Below are 26,208 nucleotides of genomic sequence, written 5' to 3'. Positions count from 1 at the left end.
CAGGGGAACCTGGGTGGCTCAGGAGTTGAACATCTGCCTTTGGCTCAAGTGGTGATCCTGGGGTCCTGAGATCAAGTCTTGCATCAAGCTCACCAGAGGGAGCCGCCTCTCCCTCTACCTATGTGTCTGCCTTTCTCTGTGTCTCTCATGAATAAATAAATAAAATTTTTTTTAAAAAGTCAGTGATTCATCACTTACATGCAACACCCAGTGCTCATCACAAGTGCCCTCCTTAATCCCCATCACCCAGCTACCGCATCCCCGATCCACCTCCTTTGGATTGATGGATATATTGATTGTGGTGTTGGTTTCACAGATGTATAAATATGTCATACAAATGTCAACTTGAAAAATTGTGTACTTTATGTGCTATTTATTATATGTCAATTGCAGCTCAATAAAGCTGTTAAAAATACATGAAAAGAAACTTCAAAACCTCCAAGGCGCACAAGGACTTCATAATGAGGTGAAAGAGCTAAAGAAAAACTTGTGTCACCCTGCAAAATAACCTGATCTATATAGCTCTTCAGAAAATTCTTACACACCTCATCCAGATGTTATCATTTCAGGATGATTGAAGATTTGCAAGTATAATACATTTGGGAGTTTATTTTGCATATTATCTAAGCTTATCTTAGCTTGGCATATGAAGCCCTTTGTGAACTGTGTGGGCCTCTTGCCTCTCCAACCTGTCTTCCTACTACACCTGGACTTGAAATTCATGCTTCAACAATGCCAAACTATTTATAGTTGTCCAAGCTCACCTGGTGTTTTATGTCTCCATAAAATGTACTGCCCTCCTCTCAGCTTCCTTGGCCAGGGGAAGCCATCACTTCCTCCTCCGCCACCTCCAGTTCCTGGATAACCATTCTCGGCTACACTTTCCCCACCATATTATAACTAATCGTTTCACTTCTGTTTCTGTCACTGGCTTACCTGTACTCCCGACCTTGGCATATAGCAGAGACTCAACAGTTATTTCATGGAATTAGAAATGCTCCCAGTATGTCATAGAACAAACTCCATCATTAGGGTGTATGTAGGGAAGGACATCCACGAAAAGAGGAGTTTGGCTATTGGTAGATGAAGGGAAAAAGCATGGTCATGACCTTGGTGGCAATGACGCAACTGCAGCCCCAAGGAGAGCAATGGTTCTCAGCAGGAGGCAGGACCATTGCAGAGGGGTTCAGAAACTGTAGGGTGTTTCTGGTTACCACAGTGCTGCCTGACTCGGAAAGTGCTCCTGGTATTTAGTACCTGGAGACCAAGAGGGAAGCTAGGTACAGAGCAGCCCCGTACAAAGAATGATCACCTCCAGCGTGCCAATAAGGCTTTAATTTTTAAAAATACTACTGTAAAGATAAAAAGTATTTTCTCTGTAAAGACTAAAAATACTTTTCTTCAGTGCTTCAGGTGAGTGGAGGTGCATTCAGGGAAGGGCCAAAGTCCTCTCCCCCAGCTGCAAACACTCACTTTCCTTGTCCCTATCTTTCTCACTAGCCAAGTGTCACTCTTCCCTCTTACTGTCTCCCCTTCATCTCATATTCCTCAGATACCTGGTACCACCCACTGTGGTACCTTCACTTCATGCTGTTCACTCTGCCCAGAGTGACCGCTCCACCTTCCTCCCTCTGCCTGGTTATTTCTTACATATCCCTCAGTATGTCATTTCCTAGAACCTTCCCTCATCTCCTTTATTAGGCCTGCTTCCCCTAAGAAGCTTTCAGAGCATTCTGCGCATCTCTCTAATAGCCTTTATTACAATTCTAAAATGTTGGTGGAATGAAGAAGAGAGAGAAGACGGAAGGAGGAGGAAGGCAAGCAGAAAGGAAGACCTATTTGGCTGTTTGAGGAGGGTGGAAAGAGCACACATTTCTATAAACCAGACTCTTAGCTCTCTATTCCTTATTAATTGAGAACTTGAGTAAGTTATCTAAGTGACTTACACCTCAGTTTCCTCATCTACAAAATGAGGATAAAGGGTGCTTGTAGGAATTTGATGACAGAAGTACACAGAGTATCTTGCTCAGCATCTGACACATGGAGGGTATTCAATAAATATCAAATCTTCTTTCCCCCTCTCCCTCCTTTTCCCCTAAGTGAAGGGCATGTACATGTAGAAGTTTAGTTGAGGAAGCTGGACTGAAAAAACCCTTATGCCTAGCTTGATGGAAAGAACTTCTGTAAGCCTTTTAAATGGGTTTTGGAAACTCTGAGAACTCAAAAATGTCTTTAAAAAAGCCTGTGGTTCAGGGCTGGGTTATGAGTAGAAGCAACGAGGGGCATTCATAGACACTGATCTGAAATGTTGCTCACTATTTTTGAAAGACCTACTCTTCATAATCCTTTTAGCATGCTAGCAAGTAAATGTAGGATGACCATACCTGGTTTCTTGGAAGGAATTTGAGCCAACTGGGAAGTGAGGCACCTCTAAAAAGTTACTTAGTCCTTTATGTCTCTGAGATCAGGATCCTACTGAGGTCCTACTGATGAAAAAAAAAATGGTTGGGGAGGACCAACTGTGACACTTACTGAGGTGGAGTCTAGCCACTAAAGTAGAAAGAGTTCTAAATGACCACAATTTAGATTTGTGCAATTTGCTGTCAAGGGAACCTCTGGGCACATCTGCAATCCCATAATTAAGACTGATAAAAATGTCATAAAATAATGGGTATAATCTTCAGAGAAGAACATCTGAGAATGCATATTATCCTAAAGGCAAATAGACTCTTAGAAGTTCAACACACAGGAGACTGCCAGGGTAGTCATCATAGTCCTGCCTCATTTCTAAGCAATCCATCCTACTAAGTGATATTTGGAATAACAGGATAGTAAGTAAGTTTCATTGTGCAACTTGTTTTGTACATGACACCACGTGAATTAAAAGCACTTGATTGCCTTGCTAACAGGCAGCCTCCAGATCTACTGTTAAGCCATGATATTGAACACTTCAACTTTAGAGAACCCCAAAAGTTAACCCTGTAAAAGAACACAGGGTGTTTCCTGGTTAAAGCCCTGAACTACCACTTGCTTTTCTTTCTCAGACAGACTTCTTAAACCTATTTTCTTTGTTCCACAAGTCCTAAAGTGTTGCCTTGCTCATTTGCCCTTTCCAATTCCTGTCCTGGATTTAAAGTAGAAAGTTCTGCATCCTGGGATGCCCTCAGTCTGAGAATGATTAGTCACCCTAGTGTAGGGCAGATTCCCTCAACTCTACCAAACTCCTAAACTGTTATCCCCTGACCCCTAAGTATTTACCCCTGTTTCATATCTATGTCTTTTTTTATTTTTTATTTTTTCTATTTTTTTTTTTTTAATAGAAAGCCACCAGAAGGAAGTAACAGAGAGCACACTTGTGGGGGAATGTTCAAATCCATAGTATTTTTTCTTAGTTTTAACCTTTTTTATTGCTTGATGCTTTTAGCTTATTGTATAAAATGAGAAAAGTACAGAAATGTCCAGACTCAGATGGCTTCTGCATAATTCTTTTGTGTTTATTAAACATGTTTTACATCGTTGTGATCATAATAAATTAAGCAATTTTGCAACATGCTTTTTTTTCACTAAACATAAAGAACATTTCCCCATGTTATTGTACTTTGAAATAAATGTTTATTTTTAATAGTTCTGTCCACTACATGGCTACACTGTAATTAATCATTTTCCTAACAACAGATATTTAGATTGATTCCAGTTTTCAAAATTTTTATCTTTACCTATATTTTAAATTATTTCCTTGGGATAAATTCTTAGGTGAGCAAGTATTAGGACAAGTATAAAAATTGTAATGTTCCTAATAATGATTTCAAGAAGTCTGTACAAGCCTATATTCTCACCAGCAACATGGCAATGATAGTTTGATATGCTCTGTAACACTGAACAATGGCATTTAAAAAAAATCTTTGTCAACCAATAAAGTATTTCAATGTTGTCTCAGTTTGCAGTACTTTGATGACTAGAAAGTCTGCACATTTTTCATATGTTTATTAGCTCTTTAATTTTTTCATTTGTGAATTCTCTCAGTCCTTTGCTCATTTGACTATTATCCACAATATGACTATTTTTTGTTATTACAAAAATAATACATGTTCATTATGAAAGGTGTTAGAAAATGTAAGAACTCAATTCAACATATTGTATTTGTGTCAACCAGGATACATCTAAGCCTCTTTTTATTGAAGTATAGTTGACAATGTTACATTCGTTTCAAGTGTACAACATAGTGATTCCAACAACTCTATATATTATGCTATTCTCACTACAAGAATAACAACCAAATGTTACATTATGACCCTATTATAATACCATTAACTATATTCTCTATGCAGTACCTTTCATCCCTGTGACTTATTCATTCCATGAAAGGAAGCCTGTACCTCCCACTATCCTTAAACACATTTTGCTCAATAACACCCACCCTTCTCTCTGACAACCACCAATTACATACAATGGAGAAAAGACAGTCTATTCAATAAATGATTCTGGGAAAACTGAACAGCTACATGCAAAAGAATAAAATTGGATCACCTTTTTAGACTATACATACAAATAAACTAAAAATGGATCAAAGACCTAAATGTGAGATCCAAAACTATAAAACTCCCAAAAGAAAATATAGACAATAATGTCTTTGACATAAATCTTAGCAATATTTTTCTAGATATGTCATCACCTTAGGCAAGGGAAACAAAAATAAGCTATTGAGACTACACCAAAATGAAAAGCTTTTTGCACAAAGGAGAGAACCATCAACAAAACAAAAAGTCAACCTACTGAATGGGAGAATATATTTGCAAATGATATATCCAATAAGGGATTAATATCTAAAATACATAAAGAACTTATACAACTCAACATCAGAAAAACAAATAATCTAATTAAAAATGAGCAGAGAAACGGAATAGAAATTTTCTCCAGGAAGACATACAGATGGCAAATAGACACATGAAAAAATGCTCAACATCACTAATCATCAGGGAAATGCAAATCAAAACCACAATGAGATATCACCTCACATGAGTCAGAATGGCTAGTATCAAAAAGATGAGATAACAAGTGTTAGTGAGGATACAGAGAAAAAGGAACGCTTATGCACTGTTGGTGGGAATGCAAAGTGGTGCAGTCACTGTGGAAAACAGTATGGTGATTTCTCAAAAAAATTAAAAATAGAAATATCATATGCTCCAGTATTTCCAATACTGGTTATTTACCCAAAGAAAATGAAAACCCTAATTTGAAAAGATATATGTACCCCTATGTTTATTGCAGCATTATTTACAATAGCCAAGATATGGAAACAACTCAAGTGTCCATCATTCCAATTTTTGGTATATGTGCTGCCGAAGCAAGCATGAGATATGTTCTTCTAAACCTACTATTTGGGGGCACCTGGCTGGCTCAGTCAGTGAGGCATGTAACTCTTGATCTCAGAATCATGAGTTAGAGGCCAGCATTGGGTATAGAGATTACATAAAAATGAAAGCTTAAAAAAAAAGGAGAAACAATATACTTTAAAAAATAAAAACACTTTTTTGAGAGTTTCTATCATGAATGGATGTTGAATTTTGTCAAAGGCTTTTTCTGCACCTGAGATTATTGTGTGATCTTTCATTTTGTTAATGTGTTTTTTATACTGATTGATTTGCAGATGTTGAACCATCCTTGCATCTCTAAAACAAATCTTATTTGATCTTGGTATATGACCCTTTGAACATGTTATTGAATGTGGGTTGCTAATATTTTGTTGAGAATTTTTGCATCTATATTAATTAGGAATATTGGCCTGTAGTTTTTTGTTTTATGTTTTTTGTTTTTTGTTTTTTTGTAGTGTCTTTGTCTGGTTTTAGTATCAGGGTAACACTGGTCTCATAGAATGGTATTTGGAAGCTTTCCTTCCTCTTATATTATTTGGAATAGTTTGAAACGAATAGATCTTAAGTCTTTTTTAATTGGTTGATACTGTTCACCTGTGAATTCATCTGATCTTGGAGCTGTGCTTGTTGGGAGTTTTTGATTACCAATTTAATTTCATTACTAGTAATCAGTCTATTAAGATTTTCTACCTCTTCCTGATTCAGTTTTAGAAGGTTGTATGCTTCTAGGAGTGTATCCATTTCTCCTAGGTTGTTTAATTTATTGGCATATAATATTCCATTGTAGTTGCTTATAATCTTTTGTACTTCTGTTGTGCTGGTTGTTATGTCTCTTTTTTCATTTCTGATTTTATTTATTCATGTCCTCTCTTTTTTTCTTGATGAATCTTGCTAAATGCTTATTAATTTTGTTTCTTTTCAAAGAGCTAGATCTTGGTTTCATTGGTTTTTTTTGTCTCTCATTTAATTCTGATATTTAAAAAAATATATTTACTTTTATTTATTTGAGGAGGGAAGGGTAGAGGGAGAGAATCTCAAGCAGACTCCCTGCTGAGTGTAAAGCCCAACATAGGGCTCAATCTCACTATCCTGAGATCATGATCTGAGTCAAAATCAAGAGTCAGATGCCTCACCAACAGAGCCACCCAGGGGTCCCTAATTCTGCTCTGATCTTTATTACTTCCTTTCCTTTAGTGACTTTGGAGTTTGGTCTTCTTTTTCCATTTTTTTTAATGTATAAGCTTAGATTATTTAAGATCTTCTTGTCTCTTGAAGTAGGCTTGTATCACTATAAATTTCCCTCTTGATCTGCTTTCACTGCATCCACAGGTTTTGGACTGTTATGTTTTCATTTTCATTTGTCTTCCTGTATTTTTAAATTTCCTTTTATTTCTTCATTGACTCATGGATTGTTTAGCATGTTGTTTAGCCTTCATGTGTTTGTGCTGTTTCCAGTTTTTCTCTTATGATTGATTTCTAGTTTCATACTATTGTGGACAGAAAAGATACTTGATATGATTTAAAGCTCCTTAAATGTATTAAGACTTGTTTTGTCACCTAACATGTGATTTGTCATGGAGAATCTTCCATGTGCATTTGAAAAGATTGTGTATGCTGTTGTTTTTGAAGGGAATATTCTGTATATATTTTTTAAGTCCATCTGATCTATTAGTCATTCAAAGACACAGTTTCCTTATTGATTTCCTGCTGGGATAATCTATTCATTGATGTAAGTGGGGTGTTAAAGTTCTCTACTTATTAGTGTATTACTGTCAATTTTTCCCTTACATATATTTGCTTTATGTGTTTAGATGTTCCAATGTTGGGTGCATAAATATTTACAGTTGTTATATCCTCTTATTGGAATTGATCATTATGTAATACCCTTATTGTCTCTTGCTGCAGTCTTTGTTTCTTTTTTTCTTTTCTTTTTTTTTTTTAAGAGAAAGAAGGTGGGGGAGGGGGAGAGAGAGAATCTTTATTTTTTGAGAATCTTTTTTTTTTTTTTTAAGATTTATTTATTGGTACGACTGGGTGGCTCAGCAGTTTAGCACCTGCCTTCAGCCCAGGGTGTGATCCTGGGGTCCCGGGATCAAGTCCCATGTCAGGCTCCCTGCATAGAGCCTGCTTCTCCCTCTGCCTGTGTCTCTGCCTCTCTCTCTCACTGTGTTTCTCATGAATAACTAAATAAAATATTAAAAAAAGATTTATTTATTTGAGAGAGAGTGGGGAGGTGGGGTGTAAGGCAGAGGGGGAGAGAGAATCTCAAGCAGATTCACCTCTGAGTAGGGCACCTAATGCAGGGCTCAATCTCATAATACTGAAATCATGACCTGAGCTAAAATCAAGAGTTAAGTGTTTAACTCACTGAGACATCCAGGTGCCTCTTCAATCTTTGTTTTATTTATTTTAGATTTTATTTATTTATTCATGAGAGATACAGAGAGAGAGGCAGAGACATAGACAGAAGGAGAAGCAGGCTCCTCACAGGGAACCCGACGTGGAACTTAATCCCCAGACCCAAGATCATGCCCTGAGCTGAAGGCAGATGCTCAAGCGCTGAGCCACCCAGGCATCCCTCAATTTTTGTTTGATTGATTTTAAAGATTTTATTTATTTATTCATGAGAGACAGACAGAGAGGCAGAGACACAGGCAGAGGGAGAAGCAGGCTCCACACAGGAAGCCCAATGTGGGACCTGATCCCAGAACTCCGGGTTCACACCCTGAGCCCACGGCAGACGCTCAACCACTGAGCCACCCAGGCGTCCCTCAATCTTTGTTTTAAAGTTCATTTTATATGTTAATTGAAATTAAAAATTTTAAATGTCAAAAAAGTAAAAAGAAAAAAATAAAGTTCATTTTGTATAAGTATTACTACCCTGGCTCTTTATTTTTTTCCTGTTTTCATTCACATGGAATATCTTTATCCATTCCTTCACTTTCAGTCTATAGGTGTCTTTTGGTCTCTGAACTACATCTCGCATGCAGCATATGGGTGGGTAGGTAGGTCTTATTTTTTCATCCCTGCTGTCACCCTATGTCTTTTGACTGGAGAATTTAGGCCATTATTTAGACCATTTACATGTAAAGGAATTATTGATAGGTATGTACTTATTGCCATTTTGTTAATTGTTCTTGGTTTTTTTGTTTTTGTTTTAGTTTCCTGTTCCCTTTTCCCCTTGCTCTCTTTCCCTGTGATTGATAAGTTTCTTTAGTGTTATACTTGGCTTTCTTCCTCTTTATTTTTAGGGTATCTATTATAGGCTTTGGGTTTGTGGCTACCAGGAGGTTTATATATAACATCTTAAGTATATAGCAGTCTCTATTAAGTTGATGGCCACTTAAAGTCAAACATATTCTAAAAGAATTTCATTTTTACCCCCCACCACATTTTATGTATATGTTGTCATATTTCAGATCTTTTTATTTTGTGAGTCCCCTTAACTAATATTGTAGATATATTTTTTAATTGTTTTATGTTGTGGTATGGTTCCCCTTGGCTTCATCTTGTTTGGAACTCTCTGTGCTTCCTGAACCTTGGTATCTGTACTCTTCCTCAGCTTAGGGAATTTTTAAGCTATTATTTCTTCAGATAAGTTTTCTGCCCTGTTCTTTCCCTCTTCTCCTTCTGGCATCTATATAATGCAAATGCTTGCTCACTTTATGTTATCCAAGAGATCCTCTAACCTCTTCTCCTTGTTTTTTGTTCTTTTTCATTTTTTTGGTGTTCAGTTTATGTACTTCCCATTACCCTGTCTTCCAGATCACTGATCTGTTCTTCTCCATCCTCCAATCTACAATTGATTTCCTCTAATGTATATTTCATTTCAGCTATTGTATTATTCAAATCTGATTGGTTCTTTTTAAATTTTTTATTTATTTATGATAGTCACACACAGAGAGAGAGAGAGAGAGAGAGGCAGAGACATAGGCAGAGGGAGAAGCAGGCTCCATGCACCAGGAGCCCGACGTGGGATTCGATCCCGGGTCTCCAGGATTGCGCCCTGGGCCAAAGGCAGGCGTTAAACTGCTGCGCCACCCAGGGATGCCTGATTGGTTCTTTTTAAAAAATCTTTGTTGAAGTTCTCACTGAATTTATCCCTCCTTTCTCCAGTCCAGTGAGCATCTTTATGGCCTTTACTTTGAACCCTTGTGTTGATTGGTTATCTCTGTTTCATTTAACTCTTTTTTCAAGGTTTTGTCTTATCTTTTATTGGGAGCATATTCTTCTGTCTCTTCATTTTGCTTGATGTCCTGTTTGTTTCTATAAATTAGGCAAAACAGCTACTTCTCCTAAACTTGAAGGAATGGTTTTGTGTATGGTCATTCCCTGTGTAGACTGTGTATTAAGCCATAATTTTTAATGGCTGTGTAATATTCCATTGTATGGGTGAACAAGTACTGTTTTCACTAATCTCTGGGCATATAAATTGTGTCTAATGTTTCCATATTATAAATGGTTGGGTGCTGAATGTGATGAACACCTGGTACATTTATTTTGCACACTTGTCTGATCATTTATGTAGGTAAAGTCCTTAAAAATTGAATTATTACCTCTGGAATTGGTCCAGAGGTGCTAAAGTTTTTGATATATATTACAGAACCTTCCTTCAAAATGATTATACCAATTTCCAGCCCCAACAGCAATATGTGAGAGGACTAATTTCATCATATTGAGTATTATCATTCTTTTTCATCTACAATTTGATAGGCAAAAAAAGTATCCCATTGTTTTGAGTTTATTTAAACCCTAGTGATGCTGAAGTTCATATGTGGGCTCATTGTGGGCTCTTAAAATTCCATTCTAAAGTGTTAGTCCTTGGCCTTTCCTTTCTATTGGGTTGTTGCCATTTTTTCTGTTGGGTTGTTTCATAGTAAGAGCTCTTAAAATATAAGTATTTAATATTAACCCTTTGTCTATCACATGTCTTCATTTGTCATCTTCCTTTTGACTTTTTAAGAAGCAACATACGGAGAGGTTAAAAGCCTAGCCCCTGAGACAGACTGGCTCTGCCATTTGCCAGCTGTAGTGTATGCTGCTTAGGTGACCTGTCTGGATACCCTTTACTCACCAGTACCTTCATCTCCCAGACCTGTGAGGTTGGCTGTTAAGGATTACAGCTGTCCTTCTCTCTGTAGAGTTTGCACTACAAGGAGCTGGGGAAGCTATACCCCACCCCATCCCAATATGGAGATACAAAAAGCTGCCACTCTTCTGTAAAGTGGGGGGCTAATTTTATGGTTCATGCTCTAGACTCTAGAGACTTCCCTGTATGAGTCAGACCAAGGCTAAGATTTTCTAAGATCCATTCTTACTTGACCCTTTTCTGTTCACTATCCTGTTTTACTCTTTTTCTTACAGGTTCATCCTGAAAGCTCTTCTTCAATAAATCATGCATATTTAATCCTTGTTTCAGGACCTGCTTCTAGGGAATCAACTCAAGATTCTTTAAAATGAATATGCTATTAATACTTGTGTCACAGGGTTGTAAAGATACTTATTATGCATAAGGCATTGTCTTAAACACTTTATATGTTTTTTTTAAATTTTTATTTATTTATGATAGTCACAGAGAGAGAGAGAGAGAGGCAGAGACATAGGCAGAGGGAGAAGCAGGACCCATGCACCGGGAGCCCGACGTGGGATTCGATCCCGGGTCTCCAGGATCGCGCCCTGGGCCAAAGGCAGGCGCCAAACTGCTGCGCCATCCAGGGATCCCTAAACACTTTATATGTATTAATCCATTTAGTTCCTATTACCAATGAGGGTCCAGGTATAATCTTCAAATATCTAAGTGCTTAGAACAGTGCTGGTATATATTTAGCATTAATAATTCTTAGTTATTATTATTTATTAAATCATTCTACATTCTTTTTTTTTTAAAGATTTATTTATTTGAGAGAAAGAGAGAGAGGGAGAGAGAGAGGAAAGGGGCAGAGTTAGAGGGAGAAGGAGAGAAGTAGGCTCCCCGCTGAGCATAGAGCCTGACATGGGGCTCTATCTCAAAGCCCTGAGATCATGACCTGAGCCAAAACCAAGAGTTGGATGCTTAACTAACTGAGCCATTCAGGCACCCCTGTTAAGTCATTCTATATTTCAAATAGAAGATTAAGTCTGTTAATAGGCTGTTTCTCCTGGATTTTGAGGTCTCCTTCCCATGCCCCTTTTCTTAGGTGTTCCTTTGGAAAGCTCTTTCCCCTCATTTTTTCCCTCTTTTATTCCAAAAGTCCACATTCTTGCTGAGGAACTTCTACCAAGTCCACATTCTTGCTGAGGAACTTCTACATCTAATATTCTTAGTTTCTGTTAAGGGAGCACTGTTATTCTCTGATAGACTTTGTTGAAAAAGGAAGAAACAAGTGTTTTCTCCTGGATTATTCAAATTTGCCTGGACTCAATGGAGTTCTTTATAACTTAGAGGAAAGTCCAACCACTGTAGCTTTATCTTAAAAAACAAAACAAGGGGCACCTGGGTGGCTCAAATCAGTAGAGTGTTTGTCTTCAGCTCAGATCATGTCCCAGGGTTCTGCTCAGTTGAGAGCCTGCTTCTCTCTGCTCCATCAGGAACCTGCTTCTCCCTCTCCTTCCTGGTTGTTCTTTCTGTTGTTATTTCTCTGTCTCTCAAATAAATAAATAAAATCTTAAAACAAAACAAGACAAAACAAAACACTAAGCTTGGGCTATCTTAACAACCTTGCACATTGTAGAACTATGCACATTCAAGGCTCTCTCCCTTCTCCAGGGCACTGGGAAATGATCAAGGAAGTGCCAATATCAGCAGTGTTAACATCAGAGGGGTTTTCAAGTCATGTGGAAATGCAATAAAATTGCTGCTATGTCCCTAGCCCCTAATATAGTGTTTAGCACATAATAGGTATTTAAACACATGTGTTCTTGAACAGATGAATGAGAGAATCTACAAGGCAAGAAAGAGCAATGACATTGGTTTATAGTATTATCCACATATTTGCCACTTACTGTGGTTATCATCTGCTTTCTGCCTCTTTATCCAAGATCATTTTCCTTCTTGAAGGATAACCTTTATAACTTCAGTTAGTGAGGGTCTGTGATGGCAAAACCAGTTTTTGTTTACCTAAAAATGCCTTTATTTCAATCTCATTTTTAGAAAATATCTGCATTGGTTAAATAATTCTAGGTTGACAGTCATTTTTCTCTCAGTACATTCTTTTGGCTTATATTTTTACAGTTGCAAAGTCACCAGCTAAGTGTTGTTTCATTGGAGGTAGTCAGCTCTTTCTCTTGTACTTGTTACAAAGCTACTTCTTTGTTTTTGGTGCTCTGCATTTTCATTATCTTATGTATAAATATCTTTTTTCTTTTTCTCTTTTTAAAATCTTGTGTAAATTATTGTCTATTTTTCTTCTCATTTTAGAATTTTGATTAGATACGTTAGATCTTCTATCCTCTATGTTTCACTTTTATATGAAAAAATTAATTTGATTCTATCTTTCAGTTTGCTGATTTTCTCTTCACCATATCTAATCTGCTGTTAAACCTGCCCACTGACTTTCTTTCTTTCTTTTTTTTTTTTTTAAGAGAGAAAGCATGAGAGCAAGTGGGGGGTGGGACAGAGGGAGAGAGAGAATCTGAAGCAGGTTTCAGATTCATCCCCAGTGCAGAGCCTGAAGTGGGGCTCAGTCTCACAACCCTGAGACCATGACCTGAGTGGAAATCAAGAGTTGGATGCTTAACTGACTGAGCCACCCAGGCACCCCCGCCTATTGACTTTTTATTTATTTATTTATTTATTTATTTATTTATTTATTTATTTATTTATGATAGTCACAGAGAGAGAGAGAGAGAGAGGCAGAGACACAGGCGGAGGGAGAAGCAGGCTCCATGCACCGGGAGCCTGATGTGGGATTCGAACCCGGGTCTCCAGGATCGCGCCCTGGGCCAAAGGCAGGCGCCAAACTGCTGCGCCACCCAGGGATCCCTGACTTTTAAATTCTAATTATTACATGTCTTCTTTTTTTTTTTTTTTTTAAGATTTTACTTATTTATTCATGAGAGACACACAGAGACAGGCAGAGACACAGGCAGAGGGAGAAGCAGGCTCCCCTCGGGGAGCCTGATGTGGGACTCGATCCCAGAATCCCAGGATCACGACCTGAGCTAAAGGCAGATGCTCAACCACTGAGCCACTCAGTTGCCCCTATATATCTTTTTTTTTAAGTCTAGAAGTTTTTTTGAATTCTTTTTAAAACCTGCCTGTTCATTTTTGGCAGAACTTTGCTTATTATTTATATTTTCAATCTTCTATTTAATTGCTTTAAATCTATTAAACATATTTATACTCTATGACTGTATGATTGGTAATTCCAATTTCAATGTCTTTATGAGTTTGATTTTGCTTTTTTCCCCCACTAATTCTTATATAAGATGCCTTGTTTCTTTGTATGATTTACAGTTTGACCAAGAGTTTGCATTTCTTGGAATTTCTTCTGTGTAAATTTTAGGGCTTTGGATTAAGTTGGTGTCTTAGTCAACTTGAGCGGACAAAATATCATAAACTGGGTTGCTTAAATGAAACATTTATTCCTGACAGTTCTGGAAGCTGAGAAGTCCAAAATCAGGGTGCCAGCAGATTGTGTCTGGCGAGGGCCCATTTCTTGGTTCTTAGAGGGCTGTCACCTCACTATGTCTTTGTGTGTGAGGCTGCCCTTCAGGTCTTTTTTTTATAAGGGCACTAATCTCATTCATGAGTGCTCCACCCTCTTGACTTTTTAATTACAAAAGCCCTATCCACAAATACTATCACAATGGGAATTAAATTTAAACATATAAATTTTGGGGAGACACAAACATTCAGTCTCTAGAGGTGATTTGGTTTAGCTTTGCCAGTTGCCTGGGGGTACCATTAACCTGAAACCACTTTAAAGTAAATTATGTGTTTGAGTTTCAGACGAGCCAGGTAGAGCAGATTTTGTCTTTGGTAAAAAACAACAACAACAACAATAAAAAAAAAAAACATCAGAAGAGATTTCCTCCTCTATTCTATATTAAGGATGATCATAGGCAATTTTCTTCTGCTGTCTTCTGGGAAAAGGTAGGAGGGAACTTTGAGAATCCTGGCTTATGTGTGAAGTCTCTTATTAGATTCCCATCATGGTAGGACCTGGCCTTTGTCTCTTTTTTTCATGCCTCATGAGACCATGATAACTAAAATTCAAGTTCATCTGCTTATAGATTTTTACTAGTTCCTAGCTTCCAAATAATGTTTACTTGAATGCTAGGTCATTAATAAATTTTCTTTTTATTTTTTTAAATATTTGAAAGCATTTTAGGTTGTTTTCAGTGGGAGTGTTGAACAGGGTATCTGGGTTATTACTCTTAGACACGGAAGTTTATAGAGTGATTTTCTTCCTTACTTTTTATTCTGAAAAACTCCAAATTCTAGAAAAAGTAAAAGAATAATATGTAAATAGTGCAGTACAAGAATAAGAAATATATCTTTACTTTATCTAGAAAAAGTAAAAGAATAATATGTAAATAGTGCAGTACAAGAATAAGAAATATATCTTTACTAAATGCTAATTGTTAGCATTTAGTTTGTATTTCTCTCATTTCTCTGTCTTTTGGTGAACCATTTGAATGTAAGTTGCGGAAGTCATGGTTTTTTATCCTTAAGTACCTCAGGCTTGCATCTCCTAAAAGTAATAAAAAAAATTTCCATATAACCATAATTCCATGTTATCTCTAGGAAAATTAACAATAATTCCTTAATATCTAATATATTCTCTATATTCAAATTTCCCCAATTGTTTCTTACATGTTTTTTATAGTCTCTCATCATCTCTCTCTGATTTAGGAGTCTATCAAGACTCATAATCAAAAAAAAAAAAAAAAAGACTCATGTACCTCCTTTGGTTGTTTTTCGTGACAATGACGTTCATGAAGAGTCTGAGCTAATTGTCTTATAGAATATCTGAAATTTTGGTTTTGTTTCAGAGTGTTCCTTTAAAAATACAAACAAATGAAGTTATTCCCATGTTTAAAATCCTCTCTGGCTATTCTAACATTTAGAAAATAAAGCCCACATTCATTATCCTGGTTTACAAACGTCTACATAATCTGGTGTGACTTGACCCTGTAAGTTCTTTGCTACCTCACCTCACTTAAGCCATAGTGGTCTTTTTCCAGTTTCTCAAACCCACAAAGCTTGTTCTCAAGTTTAAAGTTGGCTCCTTATAATTAAAGTCTTGGTTTAAATACCACCTTCTCAAAGTGGACTTTCTTACCTTGACCCTCAATGTAAAGTATCTTTCAATCACTCACTCTCACATCACCCTCCTTTGAATTCTCTGCATGGTACTTGTCACAACCTGATACTTTTCTTAGTATTTATTTTTATTGAACTCCATGAAAGCAGGGGCTGTGCTCTGTCTTGCTCCTTACTATATTCCCACCACCTAGAACAGTTCCTGACACATAGTATAAGCCTAATAAATACTTGCTAAATACTGTAATGAATAAGCTGAAAGCTGAGGGCTGAAAAAGGAGCCAGCCATTTAAAGGACCTGAGGGAAAAAAATCTTGGCAGTGAGAACTGCCAGGGAGAAGGCCTTGAGGGAACCCTGAGGCTTGGTGTATTCTAGGGATGGAGGAATGTTCTGTGTACTGGAAGGGAAGTAAGCTGGAAAGGAAAATACAGGAGAGTAGAGAGGTGGGTAGGGCAAGATGACTTAGGGCTTGATGGGCAGTGGTAGGGAATTTAGATTTTATTTTAAATCAAATGATAAACCGCTAAAGGTCTTCAAACAGGAGAGTGACATAATCTGATTTATGCCTTTTAAAAGGAGAATTAAAAAATTAAGTCAACTTGAGTAAGATGGAGATAACTAACACCCGTGAAAGAAAATCCCTTGTGTACGAGAAGATTGCCAGGTTAGAAATAATGATTCATTTTGGACATGTTGAATTTGATACACTACACTTCCTTTGTGGTTTTCCTATCAACACCCAAAAAAGAATTTATGGGTGAGAAGGAATTATAATACCTACTTCTGAAATAGTACAGGTATCTAATTCAGTTGATGTTTATAAGTACCTGATATTAAAGGTAGTTGTTGATAATAGTAAGAGCTACCATTTATTAAGCAGCCAGCCACTATGTTAGCCGCTTAGCAAAACTTACTTCACGGAAGCATAACCACCACCTTCATTACCTGTGTTTTGCAGCTGAGGAAAGGGAGGCTAAAGAGGAAAAGTAACTCCTTCAAGGTCAATCAGCCCACAAGAGGCAAAGATGCGAGTCAAATCCAGGTCAAGTTTGATGCCAAAGCTGTTATTCTGACCAATTTGCCAAAACACGTTCCCCCAGTAAGAGAAATGCTGCTTGGATTGCTGGTTTTGGCCACCATTCAGAGACCTACTGAATCTGGGGTTTTCCCTGACACATCCTTAAGCCTGCAGGAACATTTAACTTTCATTTCAGTGGAGAAATAATCTAATCAAATCCACGTTTTTGTTGAACTTGACACAGAGAGGAGGTGCACGGATGCCACCCGGACTTGCCCCGCTGTGTCTGGGACACTGGCCTGAAGCCGAGCTAAGTGCCACCCATTTTCCCGGGGACCGGCAACTCCGCAGTCGACACAAGTTTGCCGTCTTCACAGCTGGAAATGCCAGAATTGGGACAGGGCCGCCAGAACGGAGGCTGCCTCGTTCAGACTTTGACACGGGTCCCTCTTTTTTTCTTAAACATCCCGCCGATGCCGCTTGGGAAACTCGTTCTCCAGGCGGAACGGAGCCGTAAGTGCAGGACGCATCTGCTCTGAGCACCAGCTTTTAACGGGGTCTGGGCCGGAGCCCCTCTGCGCACGCTGCGCGACATTTACCGCTGCACCCCTCGGTGTCTGCGGAAAGACGCCAGGAAAGCCGCCCCCTCCGTCCCCACTTGATATCAGGTCGCGGGCGGGCCTCCCCGCCGGGTCCCTGGCAGCTGGACGCGCAGCCCCGCCCCCCGCGCCCACGCCCCGCCCCCCGCGCCGGCCATTGGCGGGTCCGAAAGACGCGGGGCGTTGTCGGTTTGAATGGGAGCGACGGCAGCTGGGGCGCAGGCGCAGAGGGGGACCGGCGGGGCGGGCGGCGCCGAGGGGCCCCGGGCGGCGAGGACGGCCCAGCGAGCTCTGGCCCACGTGACCCACGGCGAGCGGCGGGGGGGCGCGCCTGCCTCCCTGGTGCCCCTGCCCGGAGACGCGCCCCCCGCGCGGGCCCGCCTGGGGGAGGGGCCGCGGCCACCGTCCGGCGCCCGAGGCGGCCGCCGCTGCAGCCCCGTGGCGTCCGCCGCGCTCTGGGACTCGCCGGCCCGCGGGAGGTGAGTGCGGAGGCGTCCGAGGGCGCCCCGCGCGGGGAGCCGGCCGGGGGGCGTGTGTGCGCGCGGGGCCGGAGCGCGGGGCGGCGTCCCGGGGGTCGGCCGGGAGGCTGAGGAAACCAGAAGCGGGGAGAGGAGCCGCGGCTGAAGGGCGCGAGCTGTTTTCCTGTGGCGAGGCTTTGCAGGAGGGTCCCACGTAAGAGCTCTTCTCCAACTTTTCAGAAATAAAAAGTCCGATAGGGCACCGCGACTCCTCACGCCTTCTGAGGGCGGCGGCGGTGGGCGAAGACCCCGAGCGCCGGCCGAGTCGCGCCGAGTCTTGCGGCGGCGGGCGGCGTTCCCGCGCGCTTGCCCCCGGAGCTGGCGGGCCGGCGCGCACCTGCGTCCGTCGCGTCGCGGTTCGTGAATCCGCGCCCGACGGGGCTGGTAGGCGGCTGCAAGACGCCCAGGTGAGCAGAGGACGTTAAGGCCCTTGTCTGAAAATTTGGATAATCTATAGACTATCCTTGAAGAGTTAAAAAAAAAAAAAGTGGGCAATCTGTCAGTCTTTGTTTTCATGGTTGCCAGTCGTATCCTTTTAACTGGTATCACTTGGACTCCGTTAAAGAAAACGGGTAAGGGTGGAAATTTTATTTGCCTTGATGCATAATTCAACTCTGCGCAGCGCAGAGCGGCACGAAGTCGCTTCTTGGCTTTCCTTTCTGTCGACTTGGGTTGGAGTCTGGGTAGCGTGTGTGGGCTCAGCATGCCACCCGAGCTGAATTTTCAAGCCGCCACTCTAGGAGGGTGCCCGGAGATTTCCGGTGTGATAGCCGCCACTGTGATTACCTCTGATAAAGACCACTGTTGCTTGGGTTGCCCCTTATTCGAGAAGCAGCTTCGGTTGGTTCTTCTGTTGCTCACTTGTAAACAAAGGGACGATCGCTGTTGATTGACCTGGGTGTGTGTGAGGAGAGTGAGGACTGGGGGGCGGGGGCGGGGGGCGGGAGGGCAGTGCCAGACTACCCCGCTCTACGTCTACGGTGAACTGGCAGGCTCCTTCGTGGGCGGGCATGTGCACTAGAAGGGGTGGAGCAGATACAAAGTAAAAAGTTGTAAGGAAGTGTTGCAGAGGCTTTGCCCACAAAATCAGCTTTGGCTAGAGCAGCAGTTTAGGTGTGTTTTCCAGTGTTATTAAATCAGACATGTAGTGTTACAAATATATATTTTTAGAAAGATTTTATTTGTTCATAAGAGAAAGAGAGGCAGAGACATAGGCAGAGGGAGAAGCAGGCTCCCTGCGGGGGAGGGGAGGCGTGATGTGGGACTGGATCCCAGGACCCTGGGATCACATCCTGAGCTGAAGGCAGTCGCTCAACCACTGAGCCACCCAGGCACCGCCAAATATTATATTATATTTTATTTTTTAAAATATTTTATTTATTCAGGAGAGGGGCGGGGGCAGAGAGAAGCAGGCTCCATGCGGGGAGCCCGACGTGGGACTCGATCCTGGGTCTTCAGAATCAGGCCCTGGGCTGAAGGCAGGTGCTAAACCGCTGAGCCACCCGGGCTGCCCAATATTTTAATCCGGGCTGCCCAATATTTTAATACAAATATATAAGTATAGTATATAAGATATGTCTTAAAGCCCAGTGTTCTCACTATTATAGGATTCTTTGCTGGTTCATAGTTCTTCTTCCCAGGCAAAAAAAAAAAAAAAAAAAAGTATGTTGCACATCGATTATGTCCAAGGCAATTTGCTTGGTGTTTTGAGATGACAAAAGAAAACTTCCTCTTCAGCAGTTGTTCCTGAAGTTTTTGAAGTATCTTTCTTCTGTCTCCCTCCTCTCCCCTACATGTTGCTGGCAGTTTATTTTACTAACGCAGATCCAACTTTGCTATTCCTTTGTTGAAAAAATTACAATATTAAATACAAGGCCACATACATATTCACAATCCCTAACACTTTAGTACCTTCTTAGACTTCTCTTTTCCTCCTCCTAACCCAGTGTGCTTGTCTTGAGCATACATTCTGTGCATTCCTACCTCCTTACTTCTGCTGGAGACATTTCCCTGTGACTGGAATGCCTTTCTTTCATTTGCCTAATAAGGTCTACCCATCCTTTCAAGGTGCAGTACAGATATCCTTGCTTCTAAAAAGCTTTCCCTGGTCCTTTTTATTTAGAATCATTTTTCCCATATCCTCTCATAACATTACTGAACTGAATAAAAACATTTTCCACAGGATAGTGATAATTTTTGGAAGAAGACAAAGTTATATTTTCCTATACGGAATTCTGAATTCAAACTCTCAGTGACTCTTGTAGACATTTTTAACCCTTTTGCATTTGGGATTTCTTTCTTTTTTTTTTTTTTTTTTAAAGATTTTATTTATTTATTCATGAGAAACACAGAGAGAAAGAGAAGCAGAGACACAGGCAGAGGGAGAAGCAGGCTCCTCACGGGGAGCCTGATGCGGGACTCGATCCCAGGTCTCCAGGCTCACACCCTGGGCTGAAGGCCGCGCTAAACCACTGAGCCACCTGGGCTGCCCTGGGATTTATTTCTGCTTAAAATTTTGAAATCAGTTTTGCCTCTAATTGGGAGAACTGGTTTATTGTCATTTACTTAACTCAAGAATAATGCCCAATAGAAAGGACTACTTCTATTCACTACTGAGTTTTTCATATATATATATTGGTTTAAGCTGATGGCTGACTAACATTGGTGGTACTAAATGGCTATATAGGCCAATATTCTCTCTTGATTGGTAACCAGTTTTTGTCAAACTTGTGTGTTCCCTATGGTTTTTCTTTTTTTTTTTTTCTTTTTGACATAGTAATGTCTTCATAAAGCTATATTTATTTTGAATTAGTTTCTTTGAGCCCCTATTAATTGCATCATGTTTGTCCAATAATGTACATAGGCCCTAAAAAGAAAAACAAACCCATAAACTTCTACATATTTATTAACAAAAAGATTATAGATCAGAAGGGGCAAGTACTAATACATATACATTCAGAGGTTGGGGTGTTTTTGGTAGAAATTGGGCTTGGTTTGAATCCTCAGTCTTTTTGGATTGAAGACATACTTTTGTGGTCTCCTGCTTTTGTAACCTGAATAGTCATTTGGAAAGCACTGAAAATGTAATTGGGATTGATGAAAATGTAGAATGTCTTTTTAAAAAAAAAAAAAAAAACATTAATAGGTCTTTTATAACTTTGGTATTGTAATATTTCTAAGTATCTGTTTTTATGTGTTTATAACAATCAACTACAAATCATATTTCTTACACAAGGGTAACTGAAACTTTTTCAAAAGGTTATTAATTTTACTAATGGATTGAAAAACTATCTAGGGCAGCCTGAGTGCCTCAGTGGTTTAGCGCCGCCTTCAGGCCAGGGTGTGATCCTGGAGCCCTGGGATCGAGTCGATGTTGGGCTCCCTGCATGGAGCCTGCTTCTTCCTCTCTCTGTCTCTCTGTCTCTTTCTCTCTCTGTGTCTCTCATGAATAAATAAATAAATAATCCTTTAAAAAAAAAACACGTATTTATTAACATTTTATAGGGAAGAAAATTAACATTATTTTTAAACTCTAGGCTTCGGTTTGATGAGAAATAAAACTAAGTAATGGAGAAAAGTACTAATTTTATTCTAATAAACACACTCATTTAGTTGAACACACACACACACACACACACACACATTCACTCACTCACTCTCTCCATGCCCAGTATGGAGCCCAGTGCAGGGTTTGAATTATGACCCTGAGATTAAGACTTGAGCTGAGACCAAGAGTCGGATGCTTAACCAACTGAGTCACTGATTACTTATTTATATTTGTAAATATATTTATGTTTACATTCATATTTGTAAATATACATAGGTAATCTTGGGGTGCATGGCTGGCTCAGTCGGTAGAGCATGTGATTTGATTTCGGGGTTGTGAGTTTGAGTCCCACATTGGGCATAGCGCCTACTGAAAAAAAATAGTAATTTGTTGGAGCAGGACTTTTGATTTGATAACTGCTTTGTAGGGAAAAAGGAAACCAAGATTAGGGATGTTACATAAAAGCAATCTCCCTTTTCTCCTTGAAATTTTTAAGCAACTGCTTCATCCTCTTGAATTATAATCATGGAGGATTATAATTACAAAACAAAAGTTTTGGTGATTAGTGTAGTCACTGGCATAATTCAAATTCACTCCATGTATAACCTAAAAATAGAGCCCCTCTCTAGTTTGTAACACACACCTCCCCCTATGAAAAATCTTCTTTATCATGGGCTGCCAAACCAAAGACACTAAGAGTTTGTTCATGCAGTAATTATTATATCCATAGTACTTTGTGTAGAGACTTTTGGAAACTACTAGTGACCTACATTCAGCATTTCTCATATAAGTAGACTCATATTGATCCTTTCTCACTGTATAACAACAGTGAAGGCTTGAAATATTCAAATCTTTTTCTTCTTCTAGATTACATTTTGTTTTAGTATTTATCTAATTTGAATTTTCATATATGATTTATTTGTATCTGGTTATTCAGGAAGCATAGTTCATTGGACTCCTTAAATATAAATGTTTCTCATCAAAAAAAGAAGTTTGGGGATCCCTGAGTGGCTCAGTGGTTTGGCGCCTGCCTTTGGCCCAGGGCGCGATCCTGGAGTCCCGGGATCGAGTCCCGCATCGGAGCCTGCTTTTTCCCTCTGCCTGTGTCTCTGCCTCTCTCTCTCTCTCTCTCTATCATAAGTAAATAACATAAATAAATAAATCTTAAAAACAAAACAAAACAAAAAAAGCTCATGCATATTTAGTTGTTTAGAGTGGTAAGCTTTTATGTATAAACTTTGAAAACATGAAAAGGAATTTTTCTTGTATATTGCTAAAATTGTTTGGATCATACTACTCTGAAGTGGTTGCATTTGTTGTTTTGACATTTCTAAAGGCCATGGCTCTAGATCTGATTTTTTTTTTTTAATCTGCCAAGAATAAAAATGAGAGTTTGAAATTAATAGTATCTTTAGTTTGCATGTATTTGATATCTTTCATATTGGCCTTTGAGAATTAATTTCAGATACACTTGGAAACCCTTCTGACTGGTGGTATACTTTTAAGATATAGATTTATTGGAATCTAGAACCATTAATCTATTCTTTGAATTTTATTCTATTTATTTAGCTAATAGTCACAGACAGCTTATTAGAAAGTTTCTGTAATAAAATACGTGTTTTAGTTAGCAGTTTCACAGTTATGCTTCTTTTCTAAACATACCTGGCCTAACATCTCACAGACTAAACTTTGTTGCACACATAAAGATTAGCAATAAATTAAGACTTGACCTTAATTGGAGTACATAATTTAGGATTATGTATTTGCTTAAGGAAAACTTTATTTATACAGTTTTTAAAAATTAATTAATTAATTTAGGGATCCCTGGATGGCTCAGCGGTTTAGTGCCTGCCTTTGGCCCAGGGCCCGATCCTGGAGTCCCAGGATCGAGTCCCATGTCAGGCTCCCGGCATGGAGCCTGCTTCTCCCTCCTCCTGTGTCTCTGCCTCTCTCTCTCTCTCTCTCTATCATAAATAAATAAATCTTTAAAAAAAATTTAAAAAAAAATTAATTTATTTATTCATGAGATACACACAGAGAGAGAGGCAGAGACACAGGCAGAGGGAGAAGCAGGCTCCATGCAGGGAGCCTGACATGGGACTGGATCCCAGGTCTCCAGGATCAGGCCTTGGGCCCAAGGCGGCGCTAAACCGCTGAGCCACCCAGGCTGCCTATTCATACAGTTTTTATAGCATAACTTGGTAAATTTGCATTTCTCCAGAATGATAGAGAATAGAATAATCTGCTTAACTAAGCACTATGATTGTTTATTTTATTATTTTGGGATTATGGAAAGTAATTTACATTTGCTATGTATGACAGTTGTTAGAGGATACTAACTTCATGTTCAGCATTATACGTGGGTATTCATGGATATACGCATATACATAGGCTTGATCTATCTTTAATTCAGAGTATTATGTAAAAATTTGGTTATATTACTGGTTTAGAGATTGAGTATGTTGAAAAAAGGATCAAAACTATCATGCATTGCTTTAATTTTTTCTTTCATTGTATTTATTTCTTAATTTTGCCACTGACTTATTGGTACTATAAGAAAATTTTATATATATATATATATATTTTTTTTTTTTTATGATAGTCACACAGAGAGAGATAGAGGCAGAGACACAGGCAGAGGGAGAAGCAGGCTCCATGCACTGGGAGCCCGATGTGGGATTCGATCCCCGGTCTCCAGGATCGCGCCCTGGGTCAAAGGCAGGCGCTAAACCGCTGCGCCACCCAGGGATCCCCGAAAATTTTAATTTAAAGATGCACAAAAATTCAGAAATGTCAGTCACTCAATTCTACTTTTTTTTTTTACCTCTCAGATTCTTTCCCACTTATCAAATTTTATATGATTTCAAATGATCTCAAGTTTGATATCTTTATTTTTTTCAGCTATTATTTGTGAATATAGCACTTTACCAAGTACAAGTTTAATAGAAGGATTCTGCTTTTTCCCATTTGAAGGAATAGCTTATTTTCTCCTCTTGGAATTATCCCTCTTGCAATCCAGTTTGTCGGTCACTGTGTACTACTGCTGTTCCATCTATCTTGAAAACTGGAAATCTTTTAAGTTCTCTGTTAACTGCTTGACCTTTGCCTCTCACATCTAGTGAGTGGGTGTTGTTTTTCATTTCTCTTTAGAAACTCCTAGCAAGATTACTTAAGGACCCTGCCATTTTTGAGTCTGATTTCCCTTGCTTCAAGCACTAATTTCCGACATCAGTCATATACTCTGATATCAAAATAATTTTTCTTTTAGTTGGCTCCTTAACACCTGCCACACTAAAACCAAGCTCCGAACTTTTCTCCCTGTTGGACTTTGTTCTGGCATCCTTCTTTATGACTCCCATTATTACTACAATGTGTATTTGTTGTTATAACCTCTACTCTAAGTCTAATATAAAAGATCTTCATTTAAAATAAGTTCTTGATTCTTCCTCCATATTTATCCCTGCTCACATTGATAAAGGGCTGTTGTATCTGACTTGAAACACTACAACTGAAAGGGATTAGGGGAATTTGTTGTACCTTAAAGGGAATTATTAAGATAAGAAAAGCTTAAAGAATTTAGATCATCTAATCTATACGCAAGAAAAGTAAGTTATATTTATTGTTTATGGAGATACTTAAAGAATAAGACCAGAGATTATTGGCACTTAATTTGGATAGTTTGGATAAATTGAAAAGACAAAAGATTTACATGTAACTGTGTATCCCCCATCACTTAGTTTGCAAATATTTTACTGCCAGTGGAGTAAAGCAAGGCTAGGATTTATTTACTCTGATTCCATACCTTGGACAGTGCCTAGTCCACTATTTTGACTTCCTAATCAGGTAATTAAATGTGAGGCAATTAGTGATATACCACTTTATTTTTCTATATGCTTTTATCAGTTTCTAGCATATTGAAAAAAATTACTTCTTTCTCTTTATTTCTCTGTGATCAGACCGAAAGATGCTGAGAGTTTTTGTTAGCAGTGAGGTTTTGGGAGCACTGTTTTTTAAAACTTGGAAGGTGTTATTAAGGACATATATTTCCTTGTAAATTACTAGTTATAAGTCTTAATGGAGATTGGAGATTAAATTTGATGACCTCTTTTTTTTTTTTTTTTTAATTTGATGACCTCTTAACGTTCTTTCAAACCTATAACTTCCATTTCCTGGTCTTGTTAAATTTTCTTATCCTAGCAAACATAATTTAATATTTATTGCAGATTTTATTAGTGTACACTGGTAATATATAAACTATATGTTAAATATGAAGTGGGTTTGTTAACTCTGATGTGGTACATGAATGAACAGTGGTTACTGAATTGTTTAGAGAATTCTTGCAGAATTAATCATTGGATCAAGAATCGCTTGTTAGTTCAGTGAATAATTATAAGAAATGCTACTTTGTTATGGAGATTGTAATGTAAGAGTGACTTGTTTGGGATACACTTCTTCTGAGAACTGTAAAACCATATTACAAATTGCCCTTATTGTAATGGTGGATAGTAATATATCTTCTTGCTTGTTTTAATTATTTTTAAAATGTTTCTCTACGCAGTTTTAGGTAAGGTTATTTCACAACTCCAGTGATAGACATTTGTTAATTTTGCTCCATATTTACATTTTAATCAGTATGGAGTTAGCATATTTTTTATTGATTGGTAAAATTTAGAATTTCATTATGATATGGATGAAAAAATATTTCAGTTAAATTGTAACTTAATTTAATTCAAAGTTAAATTGATTTTAATATTTCACCGTCTACCCCATTTTATAAATAACAGCCTAAACCTCAACATGGGTAGGGGAAGAACTTCGGTTGACAGTTTAGCTGTTGTATAATCTAGATGTACTTTGAAGGTACTGCTATTAATATCTACACTAATTCTCCTTATAGTGTTGTATTT

General features: G+C 38.8%; 1 protein-coding gene across 4 annotated transcripts in view; it reads left to right on the top strand.

Annotated features, from left to right (window-relative positions):
- The first annotated feature begins 17,481 nt into the window (after positions 1-17,481).
- GPSM2 (G protein signaling modulator 2) overlaps positions 17,482-26,208 on the top strand; it is a 50,097-nt gene continuing 41,370 nt past the window's right edge. Inside the window, exons 1-2 of one of the 4 annotated variants that reach the window (XM_072754443.1) lie at positions 17,625-17,715; positions 17,935-18,161. The gene's annotated coding sequence lies outside the window, so the exon portion shown is untranslated. Of the gene's footprint in view, positions 17,716-17,934; positions 18,162-26,208 lie in introns of all 4 variants that reach the window. The other 3 variants (XM_072754444.1, XM_072754442.1, XM_072754445.1) reach the window with 3 other exon arrangements.

The sequence above is a fragment of the Vulpes vulpes genome, chromosome 3 (genome assembly GCF_048418805.1).
Source record: "Vulpes vulpes isolate BD-2025 chromosome 3, VulVul3, whole genome shotgun sequence".
NCBI classification, from domain to species: domain Eukaryota; kingdom Metazoa; phylum Chordata; class Mammalia; order Carnivora; family Canidae; genus Vulpes; species Vulpes vulpes.
The sequence above is the reverse complement of the archived record's forward strand: the minus strand, read 5'-3'. Positions and strand labels throughout refer to the sequence as shown.